The sequence below is a fragment of the Phasianus colchicus genome, chromosome 3 (genome assembly GCF_987193195.1).
Source record: "Phasianus colchicus chromosome 3, bPhaCol1.hap1.1, whole genome shotgun sequence".
NCBI lineage: Eukaryota > Metazoa > Chordata > Aves > Galliformes > Phasianidae > Phasianus > Phasianus colchicus.
In genome coordinates, this window is record NC_143438.1 from 93,266,654 (window position 1) to 93,285,995 (window position 19,342).

At 39.7% G+C, this 19,342-nt stretch overlaps 1 non-coding gene across 1 annotated transcript; it reads left to right on the forward strand.

Moving 5' to 3' along the window:
- Positions 1–2,551: 2,551 nt before the first annotated feature.
- On the forward strand, positions 2,552–2,624 carry TRNAF-GAA (transfer RNA phenylalanine (anticodon GAA)). Its single transcript has one exon. It is a non-coding gene; the product is annotated as a tRNA-Phe (tRNA).
- The last annotated feature ends 16,718 nt before the right edge of the window (positions 2,625–19,342 follow it).

Sequence of the window (19,342 nt, forward strand, 5' to 3'; positions counted from 1 at the left end):
TAAATATATGGTAAGGAATTTCCCATCACTATTACAATATCACTTAGATGAGAGGGGTGGCATTACTCCATACACTGATATTCTCCAATCACGTTTTCAATTATATGTCACTAAGCTGCCAGTTTTGTTATGTTAGCAGACATTATTCTGTATGAGAGGGAAATTTCTCTTAGATTCCACCAGGCTCTGGATCACAGGCTCATTTTCATTGGCTTTTGAAAATGCTATTTGTTCATTTGTTAATGAAAAGTAAATGAAAAAGTATGTTTATCGTTATTTGCTGCTTCTAAAGTTTATATTCCTTCAGCTAGTATTCCTCCTGTAGTAATATGTTGTTCTTACCATATCCTGAGATGGAGTTAAAAATATTTACCTTTTCCCACCAGTTTTATTTACTCTGTGGTTACAGCACTGCAGGCTCTGAAACAGATTCAGTCGACATTTTCATAGCAGCACCATTAGCAGGACTTGTACTACTCTGCTGATGTTTCACTTTGGCTCTTTCCAAAATCTGCCTTGTTGGAATGAACTTAGAAACACACACCAGAGTTCAGTTTGGTCCATGACATAACATCATGCAAAGTAAACACTCATGGATGTATGTATCTGCAAAGGCTTTTTATGTAAGTATTAATCTCCAGCTTCAAGAAAGAACAGTCTTCTGAGGCAAACAAATGGAGCTGCATAAAAACCACTGCAAACACTTCCTGCAATATTGAAAATGTCAGCTATTATGCATTCAGTGTACCTCTACTCCCACAGGCATTTCCCTTGACTGATGTTTCCCATAGCTGAATAAAATGCTCCAACCCACCATCACACTACTTTCCCTGAGCATTTTTCCTAAGCAATCTCTTCTAACCTTTGTGAACAGGCAACTTTTTGCACTCATGTTGTGATTAACATGTAATAAAAGCAATAAAATAGATTAAAACACACCTAACGCACAAATCTGAAGTATTGCTGATGGATAATCATTAATGGAAAAGGCAAAAATTTCTCAGTAAGTTCTGAAAGGATTGCTTCCAAACATGACTTTACTCTCAGCAGGTTGCTAGAAGGAAGTATGAATTTACTGATGGTAAAATGTATGAATGATGCAAAGGCTGAGGAGGTGGTGAAGTCCTTATTACAGGAGAGGCAGGGAAGCTGATAAGTATTCAGATATGTTGTACAACTAAATGAAAAATGTGGGTCATTGGAAGCAAAAGATGGAAACTTATGCAAATGGAAGGAAGAACTTTGGAGAAGGGACTCCTCTTGCAAAGGGCTAAAGACTAGAATGGGACAACAGCCAATAGTCCATAGTCATAGGCAAAAAAATAAAGCAAAGAAATAAAAAGCCAACAGCAAGTGAGGTAAAAGGTTTTAAAGACTGTAGAAAATGCCCTGTGGTGTTTGATCACAGGTGCTTGATTCTTTATCACACTAACATGAGAAAAAAGTGACCTAATTGTTACAGACATATAATTCCTTCGGCAGCTCCTTTTTTCTCTTTTCTGATGGGGAATATAACAGGAGCTACTGACTGATACATTTTCCCTGGAATTAATACCTGGTTAAACCATGAGCCTTGTAAAACTTGTAAAACCCTTGTATCAAGGGAAGAGATGGAGTCTCCATAAATTGCTTTATTCAGAGAAAGACTGACTTTCCTTCTAGACTTGTTATCAAAAGCAGATTCAGCCAGAAGGGAATGGTGTTGGTCACAGAGTGAAATACATAAGTGAATATATGGATAGAAACTACAGTAGCAGGAGTTAATGAAAACTCTTCTTCTTTGCTCAGAGCCTGGAGCTGGTATAACATAAAAGACATGAAGATGACTTTCTTCAGTCCTGCTGCAAATCTGGTTGGAGCAAGGAAATGAATACATCTGCCAGGACCAACTTTTACAACTGCTTGCCACTACTCAACTATTCTTGTTAACTTCTTCATTACTACTTGTCTTTAATACTCAGGTAATGAGAGGAAAGTGCAGCACTTCGTATTGAGTGCTAAAAGTTTGTGTGATTTCGTAAGTTCACTCTTAAACTGGTATTGAAATTTGCTATGTACAGTCCTCTCCATAATGGGAATATGGGATGTTTCTTAGTTCCAAAGTGCATCCACCTAAACTTTGACTTCAGGTTAGTGCATCTGGATTTCCCCTCACCTCCACCTGAGTTCAGGGAGGTAGTGTTAGAAGGGGGAGAAAAGCTCCAAGCAAACATTATTGGAGTAAATGACAAGATTCCAAGAGATGAGAAGGAAAGTGAGGACAGGTGAGAAGAATCTGTCAGAGTTCTGACCCCCCACTTTCACAGCTGAAGCACATCTTTGTTTCTTTCTTGTGCTATCATGAAATGGCAAGAAATGCTGGAGCTGTTGCTTGCTATTATTTCATATTCATCTTCTTCTAGAGAGCACCAGAGGAGATCAGATGCCAAAGAGAGAAGGATGCACAGAGAATCAGAAAAGGTGATTGCACTTTACTTAGCAAACAGTATACTGAGCTGTAAAGCTCTGAAACTTATTTATGATTGGGTCATGTAATTGTTTGCATCAGAATGCTGAAGTAGCTCAGCTGGGAGAGCGTTAGACTGAAGATCTAAAGGTCCCTGGTTCAATCCCGGGCTTCAGCAGCAGTTTTTCCATAGTTTTGCAGGTTTCAGGTGTGGCTTGTACAACACAGACATTGAATGGAGATGCTGGACAAACTGGAGCCCAGGAATTGGATCAGGACGTGCTGGGTGGGTGCCGGTGCTGTTAAGGAGACAAACTTGTCTTTAGATTGGAAAAAAATGTGCATTCATCTCTTCTCAAGCCTTCCCAGTTGCGCCATTGCTAATAAAATCTGAACAGTGATATTTTGTCATGTCACAGAAGTTGGGAAGTAAGACGTTTCTAGAGGTGACTGGTAAAGGTCTGTGCAAGAACAAGGATTTCCTGGTACAAGCTGTGTTCACTAAAGTGGAATCAGCATTGGTCTGGAGGAGACTTCAAGGACACTAATTCATTCTCTGTTCCAACTGCTGTCTGCCAACTTGCCCCAAAATGAAAGAATTATCTTTATCCACCAGGACCCCCAAGTCCCAGGGTCCCCAGGGAAATGGTTTTAAGTTGAGGGAGGCAAGATTTAGGTTGGATGTCAAGGGGAAGTTCTCTACAGAGAGTGGTGAAGTGCTGGAACAGGCTGTCCAGAGAGCTTGTGGATGCCCCGTCCCTGGAGGTGTTCAAGGCCAGGTTGGATGGGGCCCTGGGCAGCCTGGTCTAACATTAGATGTAGAGGTTGGTGGCCTGCATGTGGCAGGAGGGTTGGAGATTCATGATCCTTGAGGTTCCTTCCATCCTGGGCCATTCTGTGATTTCTGTGAATTATCTTTATTTCTGAACTTCCAAAAAATCTAAAAACCCAGCAAAACTCTACTGACACTTCCCATGAAAATGCTTTACCTGCTAACTGATGAAAATATTTACGTCCTCCTCCAAGTTTACTATTTACTGTTTGCAAACATGGGCACCCAGAAATTGGTGTATGAACAGCAGAAAATAACACTGTAGAAAGAAATGATTTGCCTAGAAACCAGAAATGATTACTTCAATTATAACTCCTAGTCTTTATGGATGTCCACATGAATTGCAAAAAAATCAAACTGGATATTGGCCCTGAGGGGTTACTGATGTTGGCACTGTAATAATTACTACTAATTATTATTGAATGAGAATAATGGGACATTCCCCATAGCTAGAAAATGGTCAGATGAAAGTAAATAGAAGAAAAGAAGAAATAATTCCATAAAGGTCCTGCCTTCGTTGATGAGACTGGGAGAATAGTAGGATTTACAAAAATTCTGTGATAAGAACATGGACATGGATAATTCTAGTAATGAAGGTAACTCACTCTGCTCGCAGGCAAATAGAAAACCAGTGGTAGGATAAATGTACACCTTCCCCTTCCCGGTGATAATCACAGATTCAAGAAGAATACTATAAAAAATCACATGCATAAAGTGTTTCTTCCCCTGTGCATTTCTCCTAGCAGCTGTCAACCTGAGAGGTAATGTTTGCTGTATTCAATACCCTACAAATTACAACACAGATCGTATACAGACACCAAGAAATGAAAAAGTGGTAACAGATTATTTTAAGTCCCCTAAACATGGGATTGAAATATTCTTGTGAAGGGTTTAACATATTTTGCTTGTTTCCAGAAATGTACCTTTGAAGCTCTGTGCTTGTTTTGTCTTAAGGCAGCTTAAATCGAGGTGATTGACCCATGGGCTGAAGTATAAGGATGGTCATGGTGTGACACTGACTGGTTCTGGTCTCAGAACTGGGTAGGAGAATTAACTTTGTGTAATCAATGTTAGCATTGTGTAATCAATGTTAATGGGCACAAGAGAACCCTGAAATCTTCTGGTTTTGGTCCTATTAACAGGGACATATAGGGAAAAACAGTTGATTTCATATTGAAACTTTTTACAGAAAACTATTGGACTGTCCTACTGAACTGTCTTTCATAGGAGCCAAACTTGAAGTCCTGCTTTTGCAGGCTTCAGTGATCTTTAAACACTGTGGAACAACAGCTCTGGAATGAAGAGGAAGGGAATAAAGTGATTTTACTAAACCCATTAATCAATTGACTGCAGCTCAAATTAATTTTTATGTATACTTCTTCTCACTTGTCAAAACACAAAGCAGATGTTTTAGCAAAAAAGCGTCTATTCAAATTATTATCAAATGATATGAAGGGAAAACATGGGGAATGGAAAGTCTTTCAGTGGGCAGTTTTTCAGGTGAACATTTATTACTGAGAATTATGCACTGACTGTCTCTGCTTTAAAACCAAGCCTTGGCTAATTTAAATTATATATTGAAAAAAAAAGACCGATGCAAATCCTTGAGCATGTTATCTATATTGTTTCTGACTTGTCATTCTTTATCAGGCAATTAAGTGCACCACGACATTTTCTTGACGAAGTAGCTCCATACAGCTGTGTATTTCCCCAGACGAAACACAAAGCAAATTAGATTGCATGCATCCATAAATCTCTGTGGTTGCAGCTGTAGCGGGGGGGGAAGATGGAGAGGAGGGAGTGATGACACGTGGAGATCTATAGAAAAGATCACTATCATCTCCAGCTTAGTTTTGCTGTGTTTTCTTTGTTATCACCTTCAATTTAAAAATGATAAGCATCATGTTGCCTGGTGATAGTCTTTTCTGTTTATGGATTTCAGTACATGGGTGCCTGTGGAAGGTATCTCACAGCTTTAGATAGCAAGCCACCGTGCCTTGATGTGAAACTGATGGGCAAATTGAGACCTCCAGTAATGAAGCAACATGGATAAAATTAAAATTTTGGGGGAAAAAAAAGCCAAACAAACAAAAATATGGAGACACCTTAAGTACATTGTGCTACATCATTAAATCTTAGCCCTTCTCCAGGTAGAACTGAGGCTTATGTATCCAAGCCCAGTTCATTAATTCAAAGCTTATCCAACTCACCTGTGTGTGATAAATGCACACTGGTATTTGCCAATCAACAGACCCATGGTGACCCTGGCAAGTACTAGATTGGATTTTGCCCAGTGCAGATGCAATCACTGTGACCTGTGTTGTTTGCAAACCTCAAAGATAGAAGGAATCAAGGAGATTCCAGGCCTCCCCTGGGTCTATTTTCCTGAAGCAAAACTGATTAGCCATTTCTCTACACTAGCTGGCAAACCATCTCAGTGCTGTGTTTACATAAATCACAATAAGCCTAATTCAGGCAATAAGCCATGTGCAAACAGAAATCATTGCCAGATGCTCCTGCAGACAAGGACACTGAAGAAACCATCTACTAATTCAGTCACCAGCTCCCATGATTCCAGATTTTATGTTGGTAAACTTGGGGTAATGGAGCCCAGGAGATGCGAGTAACAAGATTTAGAGATTTGAAGCCCTTCAGTGCATTACAATAGCATGTCAGAGAGCACTTAGAGCAGTGATGTTTTGTGATCAATTACAAGTGCTTTTCACTTACGCTGCAGGTATCTGAATTTTATCCTATGCAAGATCTCTAGTATATTCTCTTAAATATACTTTTTCTTTAGGGAAGGAGGTGCTTCTTATTTTTTCCATAAGGAAGTCATTCTGTCAATCTCTGGTTGGACATTTGGAAAAATGTCTTCTCAGAAGGAGTGAAACGAGTCATCATCCCTGGAGGAGTTTAGGAAACATGGAGAGGCAGAACTGAGGGACATAGTTGAGTGGGCATGATGGGGGTGGTTTGGGGTTGGACTTGGTGATCTTATGGTCTTAAACTGAGACAGGGAGGTTTAGGTTAGATATTAGGAGGATGTTTTTCACACAGAGGGTGGTGATGCACTAGAACAGGATGCCCACGGAGGTTGTGGATGCCCCATCCCTGGAGGCATTCAAGGCCAGGCTGGATGTGGCTCTGGGCATCCTAGTCTGGTGCTTGGTGACCCTGCACATAGCAGGAAGGTCACTGTGGTCCTTTTCAACCCAGGCCATTCTGTGATTCTATAATCTTGGAGATCTTTTCCAATCTTAATGATTCTGTAAATGGGCATTGTGGTGAGGGGTTGATAGTTAGACTAGATGATCTTGAAGGTCTTTTCCAACCATAACGATTCTAATGCAGTCTGGTCTTAATCACAGATATCCATGAACAGATTATTTGGAGTATGGTTTATCATTGCTTTGGGTCAGGCAAAACCAAATGTGGAGTAACTCGAATGGCTTTGGAGATCTGTGTACCCTTGAACAAAGGTGTTGTTTAAAGAAAAAAAATATATATCTGTGATAACCTTTTTGATAACCCACTCACAGCACCAAAATAACAGATTGAATCTTATTAGTTATCATGGGACCATCTCCAAAGATTACTCTGTCTCCAGCCTCTCAGTTTGATCCTTTTAGGCAAATGTGAAATATCACTTCAGGGCTGAGCCTGAGGGGGGTGAAAAATAATCTAAAAGCCATAGTTTTTCTCATTTCTATTTCTATATCCTGACTTTTTTGAACAGCAGAAGACTCATGGCATTTTCAGTACAACATTTTGGGTCATGCACCTTTGTGATGCAATGCATGTAAGCATATACGACCTTACCACCTCTTGAAATTGCCCTGGCCAATTTCACTCCCACTGGCCAGGCAATATTTAAGAAGAATAAGAAGTCATTAATCCTGCTAATCAGCCTGCATATAGGGGACATGAAAGAACAGCACATACACAGTACTAATGGCAAACAAAGAGCCCACAGCTTAACTAGGGCAGACAATGCACAGGCAGGGAAGTGTCTGGGACAAGGGCACAGTTACAAGAGAACACACACATTAACTCTAGTGTTTAGTCCCTGAGACCTCACTTTCCATAGCCCATCTGCTGTTAAGTATGTAGTTTAGATGAGGAGAAAGAAAAATCCCAGTTTCCCTCAGCAGAGCTAGAGAGGAAAGAATTTGCTTTATGTTAGGTAGAAGCCAGGAGTGACTGTCAAGGTTATTCTCACTTATAGCCTTGGTTAACTCTGTGCTTGTAATTGTAAAGGCACAAAGAAAAACAAAGTTATGCGTCAGTCTCTGCGATTAAATGAACCCATGATGTGTTACATTCATCAGCCTTCATTAAAAACGTTATTAGATGTTAAAATTTGTTCTGTGATGGATGCCACTTGCATTTTATCAACTACAGTCCGAGTAATCAGACTTTAAAACAGTGAGTTTTAATTTAAGTAAGGAAGGAAACTTGTTTCTTGCCTAGTGGGAAGAGAGGAGAGGAGAGGAGAGGAGAGGAGAGGAGAGGAGAGGAGAGGAGAGGAGAGGAGAGGAGAGGAGAGGAGAGGAGAGGAGAGGAGAGGAGAGGAGAGGAGAGGAGAGGAGAGGAGAGGAGAGGAGAGGAGAGGAGAGGAGAGGAGAGGAGAGGAGAGGAGAGGAGAGGAGAGGAGAGGAGAGGAGAGGAGAGGAGAGGAGAGGAGAGGAGAGGAGAGGAGAGGAGAGTCATCATCAGAACAATTTCTGAAATGCAATGAACAAAGGAGAAAAAAAAGAATCTTTGACCAGGTGGGCAATAAACACTCTTCAGAAAGTTTCCTGATGGTTTCTCATTTTCTAGTGAAAAGTTAAGATTCAACAGATATATATATATGTATGTGTATATATATATATAAGCATATATATACAAGTTTTTGCATCAATTTTTAGGCATCACCGAGCCTATTCCATCTCTTATTCACATCTATTTTGCCAGTGCAGATCCACTGATTTCAGCAGCGTACCTTTCTCCAGTTTAAAGTAGTGTCAGGCAGAGAGAAACATGCTCTGAATTATCCTCAGGAATGAATTGATGGCAAGCAGTAAGAGAGAGAAGAGTGGTCCCAGAGGGCAAAGGACTCAATTTCTCAAAATGTAGTTCTAAATAATTAATATCTTGTTTCAGGTCCCTAGTAATGTACCATTGCTGTAGGACACATGCTTTCCGCTGCTATTAACAGTGTTACAAGCCCTGTGCTTGAGTTAATACCAGCTCTCTGAGAACCTAATCTAAATCCCACTCATCTCTTTGGTATGATAGTACTCTCATTACAAGTCAAAAGAAGATATCCTCTTGCTTTGGAAGAAAGACCATAAATTATACTATTTTGCTGTTTATTTTGAAGAGTTCATAACTTACAAGTCAGAAGAATGATACAGACATTACTTGGAGTTAATAGTCTCAGTTGATAGAACACATCAAGGTTCATAAGAGAGTGTCTATTCCATATGATAAGGTTGGGACAGCTTATCTCAGACTCAGCAACCCTTGGGCTTTCTGCATCTTCAAGTCATTAATGCATGCTTTCTAATTGCCTTTCTCACCTATGGAGAGGCTAAATGACAATAGCACTTAGATGTCTCATAAAAGATAGTTAGTATTCAGACCTGTTCTCAAAGGGGTGGTCTAGCATTTGTCCATTCTTCAGTGGTGACCAGGGCACAGAAAGTACTTCTGAGATGATATCATGGAAAGCTCAGAATGGAATTTTTATCATGGTCCTCGTCCAGAAGGCTAGGTATCTATTCAATACCTCAAACAATGAGATACTATTAGTTACAATCCTCCTATAGTGTATAACAGAGCCAGGAAATGCAGTCACTTGTATTGTTGTATTGTCCTTTCCCTCAATCCATCCAGGGAGGTATTGATGCCTTGACTTGGTCCCTTTTCACCTCCTTCTATGATGGCCATACAGGTTTTATGAAGAGTAAAGGAATTCTCTCCAAGAACCAAGAACTCTTTAATCTCTTCCTGAAGATGATTTAATCTTTAATTTTTCATCAACAGTGGCTACTTGCTTCGAGATTTCAATTTTCTCCTTTTTATTAAAAGGAGAAGAATTGCTGAAATTTAACCTATTTCTCACTTTGAGAGATGAGGAGCAGAGCAGATGGTTTCCAGACAATGCAAGGAGGGCAGCTTTGAGGTCTCTCTCACACAGACCTGCCAAGCCTTAGCATCAAGTATCTATTCCCCCATGCCCCAGTTTCCCTCCTTGTAATCACATCCAGGAATTTCTGTGGTGTTCAGGGAGCCTTAACTCATTAATAGCTCTTAGGGACTTGAAGTATCAGTTGCCATAACAGGATTCTAAAAGGCAATATCATTCTCAAGATGTCGATCTGTCTTTTCCAAGTAGTTTCGCCCATCACTGTGATAGCTGTGCATCTCCAAAGATGCTAAAATGCAGCACTCACATTTTCCCTTTCTTCTGTTCCAACCACTCGTTTCTTCATTCCCTTCAGTGCATGTTCTAATGGCTCAAGGAGGAATCTCCAACTGAAGACCCCTGAAGTTTCGTGTGTTAATAAAGCAACATACCACGTACATGCCTCACCCATCACATGCCCAACAGTGAGCTGAAACTGACAGTAATGGGAAATTAGTGCAACAGGATGAAGAAGAAGAATAGGTCATTTATGAACTGTAACACACAAAGCCAAAACAGTACCCCAGCTGAATCGCATCATTTCTGAACTCTTCTTTGACGTGTCTAGACTACAGATAATGGATATGATAACATATCCTGAAACAGTGCTCAGTGCCTGAGGAGGATGTGAGTAGTGATGTTCATAACCCACAGGGTGGGGATTATGATACCATGCCAAGATGTATAATTCAACATTTGACAGTACACCTCCCAGATGGGAAACCTGATTTTAATTCTTCCCTACTCTGAAAATATCTAAAGGTGGCCCAACTGTTGTCTTGTAACTGGAGTTTCATTCCCCCCCAGACAGTACTCTCACTTCTCATTCATTTTACAGAAGAAATGTATGAGACTAATTGGGTTTTATTATTTTAGAGATATGGAGAGATACATTTTAGGAGTGAATGGCAGAATTTGCAAAGGTTGGGGTCATAAGACATGAGGCTATTTCTGTCTGCTCTTCAATTTCTGTTTAAAAGAAGAGACATCAAGAAACTTTTATGCAGGGACCAAAGTTTACCCTTTCTATGACATTTGTTGTTAATGATGTAGAATTAATAGAATCATTAGAATTGATGGCTGTTAGACAAATGAGACTAAATAAATTCAGTCAAGTCCTGACCAGCACCCTCACTTTGACCCCAAGATCTGTTCTGCTAGGAAATAAAAACAAGAGACTAGGAGAGAGCCTGGAGGCTGGACACAGGCTGATAAGGTAATGTAGGTCCCTCTGATGCTGGGCTGTAGCTGTGTCACTTAGGACATCCAAAGGAGACACTAAGCAGCCCCTTTTCACACTGCAGCTTCTTCTCTCAGACTCCTGTCCTGCCTCTTTCTACAGAAACTCTCATGTTCTTGGTGGGCACTATTTTGGAGCAAAATTCAGTTGCGACCTCTTGTTAGTGGATGCTGTGTTCCTGGAGTCACTCAAGGTCAAGCTGGAAGGGGCTCTATGATTCTATGATTTTATCTTCCCTTGTGTTAACGCCAGACAGAGGCTTCTCCATGTTCTTCCCATTTGAATCCATCTTCTTTTACAGGAGAGTACATATGTGCTACCAGTTATCTACTGACAAAGCACAGATGTTTTTTGCCCATTGTTCTCGAATCTTATGTTACGTATACTCAAAATTATGTGATCAGAAAAATATCTGTTAAGTCTACAAGTTAACCGTACTCTTGAAAATCTTCTATAATGATTTCATAGAAATAATAGCATAAGTTCAGATAATTGTTAATGTTATGGGAACTCCTGTGTTCTTCTAAGGGATTATCAAGAGCACCTGAATTGCGGATTTTGATTTCTAAAAAAGGCTAGAGTCCAGCTTATCAAAATGGAGATGATCTTCACTCCCTGTCGCCACCAGGTAGCTTTTTGTCCACATTGCTATAAACCATTGAATCATAGAATAATTAAGGTTGGAAAATGCCATTAAGATCATCAAGTACAAACATCAGCCCACCACCACCATGCCCACCGAGCCATGTCCCTTTGTACTGTGCCAAAATGTATGGTGCCCAATACACTTGGAAAGTGCATTGCACTAGAGGCTTTCCATATATCAGCTTTCCTTGCTCTTTAATTACCTATTTTCAAATGCATTTTTGTCCATTTTGACATTGAAATCAATATATATAGACAAGTTATGAGTTATTTAGTTAATCTGAAACGGCAAGCTTCAGCATAGCCCAGCTGAGGAGTGCTTGAGAAGGGTGTGCAGAGAGGAAACTGTTCACACTCATAGAGGTAGAACTGGCATTATTTAGTACCTAACAAGCTTTCTTCAAATGCTAATTACATTAATATGTGCCTTATTCTCAGTACTCTATACTCTGCCTTTCCATCATTGATTTGAAAGGAAGAAAGAAAAAAGAGACATTCATGTTGCACAACAGAGATAAATTAGACTGTATAAAGCTCAAGAAAGAGAGAAGAAAAACAGACAAACAAATCTTGAAGTTACATAGGCAACGTAATTTATTTCCAGTGAATTCTATGGGTAGAATAACAACAACAAGAAGAAACAAAAATTATAAAACAACACAACAAACATATTTCAATTTTACATAATTGAAATTTCTATTGAAAAACAAGCAAACAAAAAAAAAAGAAAAAGAAAAAAAAAAAAGAAAACCTGAAAATGTGAAGGATGATTATCAATGTTAAGAGGGAAAGAAGAGAAATCTATGGAAATTTTTTTCAGTATGAATATTGTATCTGAGGTCATTTTTTACTCAGTAATCCAGCGACGCACCTCTGTCAGCACAGAGAGTAATCTCAAACTCAATCTCAAATAACAGTCTATAACATGACATTTTTTGAGATGGTCCAGGGTGTGAGACACCTATACAAGTCAAGTAGCCTGAAGTTTCCCATACCCTTCCACAGCAGAAGCTGGGGGGCAGTTTGTATATGAGATCATTTGCAACCACACAATTATGTCTTAGATGAAAGTAGAGAGAGAATTAAAAGAATGAAGGATAACGAAGGTAGGATTTAAGGCTCCACCTAACCAGTGCTAATGTACACCTAATGCAAGATGATAAATAGGATCCTTTGACCAACACAAAGCCCTCTCTCTGGATCAGATCTCTTTTGCCTGTAAATACCTTGCAAATTTGAGTTGCTGAGATGGATATATCTTAGAGGTACAAATTCAGAGCTTGACTCTCTTGCCCACACTTGGACATCATGTGATGACTAAGGATATCCTCAGAGTAGATAGCAGCTTGTGCTACTTGACTGACAATACTATAGAACATGTGCAAAGTTTACAGATGCCCATGTGCAGGTGACTGCATAGAGCCTATACATTTAAACATATCAGTTACTCCCTAGATTGCTAGCTTTGACTGCCTGCCTTTCCTTCAGACAGATGCAAGTAGAGCAGAATCCTACTTATCGCAGCCTTGCTCCTGCCCTAATTTTCACATCTACATCCTTATGTAATAATAACCTTTTCAGAGTAGTTTTGACTACGTGAAATATTCTACAGACCCACTGCTACAGTTTCATTATGTGAACAGTTGCCTTCACGTTGCATCATCCTAACTGCTGCATTTTTAATGTGAAAAAATGCATTGCTTCGATGTGCTCACTTGTGAAATAAGTAATGGAGGCATCTACGTATGGAAAATTTTATATTCTCCTAGCTGGTGGCATTAAAAATATAATCAGGGGAGTTTGTCTGAGCACATGCTGTGTGAAGTGAGAACATTTCACTGTTATCAGACAGGTTGCTAAATGACCTTTAAGTTATTTTTCTTCTCTTTTCCCCAGCAAGGCATATTTAACTTTGCATAGTCTCCTGAATAAAAATCTCTCTCTAATAATTACATTTTCCGGCTCCTGTGCATTTGTCCCTAGATGACTTATAAATAAAGCCTACTAACTGCAGGAAGGTTGGTTAGTTACATTCATTTTAAATCACAGCCTTGGAGAAACATAGGTTACTCATCAGAGGTGAAAAAATGGTCTAAGGGAATTGGCTTTCTAGAGGAACAGAGAACACAGACTGACTCTTTTCACAGGACTATTATTCTCCAATACTCCTAGGCTCCAGCTCTAGCTTTTGCTGTTCCCATAAACCTAACCTTTCCCTTGTTTATGACACTGACCTCCAATTCAACATGGGGTTCCTCTAGTTACTGTGGCATGAGCTGTAGTGATTCAGTGACCTTTTATTGCCCCCTTTTCCAAAGATAAACCTGCTTCTGTAAGGCATATAAAATGGGTCTCAGAAGGTCTTAAAATTGGTATGAGAAAGAAACTCTCAGTTTTTCTCAGCTCCATCCCTCAGTATGCCCATACCAGCTTCATGATATCAACGAAACATTTAAACTTACCTTCTGCAATCACCGTTGCTTTTAATTGTCCTTTTCTCATAACCTACTCATCTCGTCTATTTTGTAAGCAGGAAAGTATAATTTAAAGATTTATAAGACCAACGAATATTTTAGAAGACAGAAGTCTGGATCTCCTATTGGTATGAGCTTGCTCTGTAACAGACTTCATCCTTTCCTGAGCCATGGACAACACTGCAGTGATGAATCACCAGAAGACCATGTTGGGTTCTGTGAGTGGAGGTTTGTTATCATAATCACAAAGACCTAGAAAAGGTCAGATGAATCACAGAATGCTTGAGTCGGAAGGGGCCTCAAAGATCATCTAGTTCTTTTATCTTGATAGTTGAAGGAAGCTCAGTAACCTAAACAGAGTGAAGGGAGCACTCTGAACTGGCTACTATTAAGGCTAGCCAAGGAGAACAAGAAGACTGTTGTCCCAGGTGGAAAGCCATCATCTTGTAGGTTGATTGCTGGAATGTCTGAAGCTCACTAAGGAATGCTTAGGAAAAGGATCAAAATCAGGAAAAGAGGTGGATAAACACAGCTGGAGAGAAGCAATCATGGGAACACAGAGGGAAAAGGAGATACAAGGGTTGATCTACTGTAGACTGGCCACTAGGCAGTATGGGTCAGTCTGGTCAAGTCCTGTGCATGATCACTGCAGACTATAATATATTCTATAATTCCTTTTTCTAATTATCTTCCAGACAAACACATTCTCTACTCTGGAGGAGCATATGTGAACAGTAGTGAACTGCAAGTTTTAATAGCTGGTGAGTAGGAGGAAAGATTTGAGTACCAGCAACTGGAACAGAGCCTTGAACCACCAGGACTCAAATATCCAGGTGACAGCAACTGAGCAGACCTAGGGATTTGAGAGCCTGCTACTGGATAGGATATCTAAGATCAGTTTTTGGAAAAAATGGTGTTGTTTGTGCCTATTCCTATAGCAACTTTAATTCTTATCAGCTGGAGATGAAGAACAAGAAGCCATTTGTTCTGTTCATGTTTCTGGGAGCGCTGTGTGTTTAGATGGATGGTGGAAGCGCATTATTTTCTGTATTTGTCTGTGTGACTGGCCATGCACACAAATATATTCATAGAAATGCCTATCTGTATATAGATATGTAAAATACACTAGGATGGGAACACCCATGGATGTAGAAGTTTCTAACAGACCATAAACTAATTTCAGAGATAATAAAAGTGCTTCTTAGCAGTCTGGAAGGGGGGAGGAGGTGGAAATCAAATAAATTAGAAGAATTAAAATAAAACAATTGTGATATAATGAGAAAATGATTGTGCAGTAGTAAATCATCAGCAAAGTGTCTTCCGACTTTATCTTTTTGTATGCAGTGCTGATTGCATTTTTAATTGCTTATCTCATGATTTGAAGGGCATAGATGGCTGCTCTATGAGTGAGGATGGTATCCTTCTTTCTTGCTTCCAGGTGGGAGGCAGTGTCACAATTTTTCCTGTTCCCACCATTGTTAAAATTTATTCCTGATCCTTTTCTTCTTCCACATTTCCTTTGTGTCAATACTAGCTGTCCAGCAAATCAGCAGCCTTCAACACATGGCCTACTTTCCTCACCTGGAGATTCTTCAGGTTGTGGTAAAAAAAAAAAAAAAAAAAGCTAGATGAATAAAATTTGTTTTCCAGTGGGTTTTAAAGTTCTTTAAAAACTGTATTAAAAAATAATTATCATAAAAATAAAAAAGTCTTCTCTCAGCCTAAATTTTGCTTAATTTTTCCAAGGTTTCTCCTCATAAAAGAGGTCTCCTTTATGATTTTGCTCAACTCACTGAACTATTGAGCTTTTCTTGTTGAGCATGCAATAAGCCGGGTGAGATCTTATCAGTACAAAAGCAGGAATGTCTCCTTATTTATTCTTTTCAAACCCTATTTAGGACTGTGCTCAGAACTCATTTCTTCTGTCAGTTCCAATGGATGAGACCTGATATTAAAGGAGAAGTTATTTTTATTATTTTCCCAAATGCATCACTTTGCTCTCAGTGCTGTTACCTTTCATCTCATGTTGATGGCTGTATTTTTGCAAGGTGCGTTGGATCTTCCAATGGATTATTTTCATCCTCATCTGAGCTGATGTTTCCCATCTTTGGCAGACACTGCCTGAATTACCAGCATTTACCTTAATCCTTTTTGTTACTTACCAAAAGAAAAACGAGAAGAGAAAGAAGAAAATGAAAAGAAAAAGGAAAAGAGAAAAAGAAAGATAGTGCCTAATGAGGCATTTTATAGCTGTCCTCTCTTGCTAAATTATCAGGATTTCAGAGCAAAGACCATCTTTCCCCAGGTGAATATTCAGTGCCTAACACATTGCAGCTTTGATTAAATTGATGCCTTTTGGTGATGCTCTCATACCAGTTTAGCTACATCAGAATGAACAACAGGAAATATTTCTGTGTCAAGAAGAGTTTTCAAGGGACATTTGGAGCAAACAGGAGATTACCAATTTATTTCCCACATGAAAAGTACAGACACTGCTCTGAGGTCAACAGAAAAGTTGAAAAGACTCCAATTTAACCAGTGCTGTCACTGGCATCGTAGTTTTCTTTGTACAGCACCAAGTTTGTCCTTTTGAAATGTATTGCTAAGAGTACTGTGGTAACATACCTGTACAGCATGTATTCTTGGTAAGTGCATAACATGAGAAGGCTCAGCTTGTGTCTTGGGGACTGCCATGGACACCAACTCAAAGGAGAGAGATTCTCTCTTCATTTTCCAGAGAATACATTACCTAAAAACAGGTTGGTAAAGACTATGCAAGACCTGTGAAATTGGCTTGGATGCTCCTAAGTGCTGTACTTGCCCTCAAGAATGTTCAAAACCCGCCTTCCTCAAATGCTCACACTGAGCAATTAACAGAGCTAGAAATAACTCTCTTTTCTATGTTTAGCCTTGGAGTTCCTACTCTGATATGGGGAAACAGGCAGACAGATTTTCTTTGTGCTTTAACCCAGCAAAGACACTCTGTGCAGCTACTAGGTAGTTATGTGAAGTATTAAGCCCATTTTGTAGATGGTAAATCGAGGTATGTAGAAATTAAGGATATTTGCAAGATACTTAACTGGATTTAGAGTTTGGACCATTTAGGAACTTAAGTTCCTAAATACGAGATGTACACAAAGAAGTTGCAGAGTTCTTCTCCAAGAGTTAGTAGTTCAGGGTTCCAGAGTACCTCAGGATATATAGATATCCCATTTTGAAATCTGGACCTCATGTTTCTAACTTGCAGAGCCACTGCTACAGATTTTAGCTGTAGCCATGATGCTCCACAGGGAGCTTCTCTGGAGAGTGCTGTTTATGTAGTCTGGAAATTGTGTGTGGCACAACAGATTCATATTTCTTCATGGACAGCACCAACACTGCAATTTTGATGTGTGTAGGACAAACTTTTCAAGAGCAAAGTGTGTAGTTCAGATGGCCTTGAGCTGAAGCTTTCATCTTAAAATGAGTTGAGAGATGAAGATGATGATGCTCACAGGAAATATCTCCATCTGGGTGAATCCCTGTTAAAGTTAAAACATTTTGGTAAGCAGCTCACATTGCTTAACAGAGATACTTATACTGATCAGATAAGTCACACTGAGCTCCACGGCCCCTTTTGACAGAATGTCTACCTGGATGTCTAGACTCTGCTATGATCCCTGGCAACCTTATCTAGGTGCCCTTACTTGAGAAGTGAGGTTGAACCAGATGAACCTCCAGTGGTCCCTTCCTATCTCATTCATATATTATGACAATTTCTTTTCTCTTTGGCTGAATACAACTGAATATAGAAAGAATATCCCCAAAACCACCATGTATGCCAACTGATCTAAGGAATCCCAGTGGGACATCTTGGTGCCAAATGTAAAGCAATGAAGAAGGTCAAGAATAGCACAAAGAAGATCTATCTGACATGCTCTATTACATCCTGAGAATCTCCTTCCTCTTCACTTTCTCCTCTTGACTCTCCTCTGCTGCTGCCCACAGCCACCCTCTGCCCTCTGTAGAATCATAGAATTACAGAATCATTTGAGTTGGAATGGACCATTGAAGGTTATCTAGTTCAATTTCCCTGCAAAGAACAGGGACATTCACACCTAAACCAGGGTGCTCAGACCACCATTCAGTCCAACCTTAAATGTCTACCAGAACAGGGCTTCCTGCATCTCTGCATCAGCTCCCATTTTTGCTGTTGCATTGGTACTGCTCCCCACCACTCTCCCCTCTCTGCATAGCTTACAGAGACAAGCTATTTTACAGCGCAGTGCCTGCTTGAAGATATTTTGCCACCAGCATTGAAGGAGAGCTGATTTGTAAGACACGGACACCCCCTCCTGGCTACTAAGCTGAAAAGAAGAATCCCAGACATCAATAATCATGAGCTCTTTTGAAAAAAAAATCAGCCATGCATGCAATGATTGCAGCGAAGTAGCTCTCATGAATACATCAGGAGAACATCCTGAGCATTCACGAGAGGTGCTGGCACAAAAGAAATTGCTTAATGCAGCAAGAAAGTCATTCAGTCATAAAGGCAGTTTATACTTTGTGTATTTCATTTTTATTTATTCTTTTTATCACTGCTGAAGAAGAGAAAGAGAGGGAGATAGAGCACACAATAATAATTGCATATAAAAAAAAAAAGTGTAGTAGATTAGAGCACGTTGAGCCATCAGCCATGATGACAAAAGACAAGATGACAGTAACGTGGCGACAAGGAAATCTCTGTTGAACATTTTCATCTAATAGGAAAATGCCACCCTGCTAATGAGACATCCAAAGTGAAACTAACACTCAGAATTAAAATCTATAAGCCAGAGCAAAACAGACTAGACTGTGCTTTCAGGTGTGGGCCTGGAAAGAATCATTATCTTCACTGAATAAATGTGGAGAAAAGAAACATTTTAGATTTGTTATTACCGTATGGTATCCTTGTGTCAGGGTCCAACAAACCTATGTAAGGAGTGATCTTTGATTCAATCATATAGCATGCTAAAAGTAAAGAATGGTCACATCAGGGTCATGCATGGATCCAAATAATCCAATATCTTCTCCTCACTGGACTATTCTGCCAGCTTTTGAGCACGTATCTTATCCTCAAAATTCAGAGTCCTACCTCAGTTTTCTTCCATGGGTTTGCCCCACTGCTTTTTGGACTCCTGCAAACATCTACATCAGCCTCTGCAGCAGAGACCTCCACAGCCTAATAAGGCTTTGTGAAGATCCAAACTATTTCCTTTCTTCTGTATTTACCACCTTCAAACGTTCCATTTTTGTAATTCTCTGTGGACAGTTTCTCCACATCTGTTTTCTCTAAATTACTAAACAGCTAGATAAACTTCTGTCATACACTTTCCAGGCTGAAGATTGCTGAGCCAAAGACCCCATTAGCATGGGGTGTATTGAAAATAATCCTTTATCCATTATCTCTGTCGACAAGATGTTTACTTTTTTCTCTCCTTATGAACTGTAATGATATGTGCTGGAGACAGCTGTCTGCACTAATCAAAATGATGGTGGGAGGCAAAAGAAA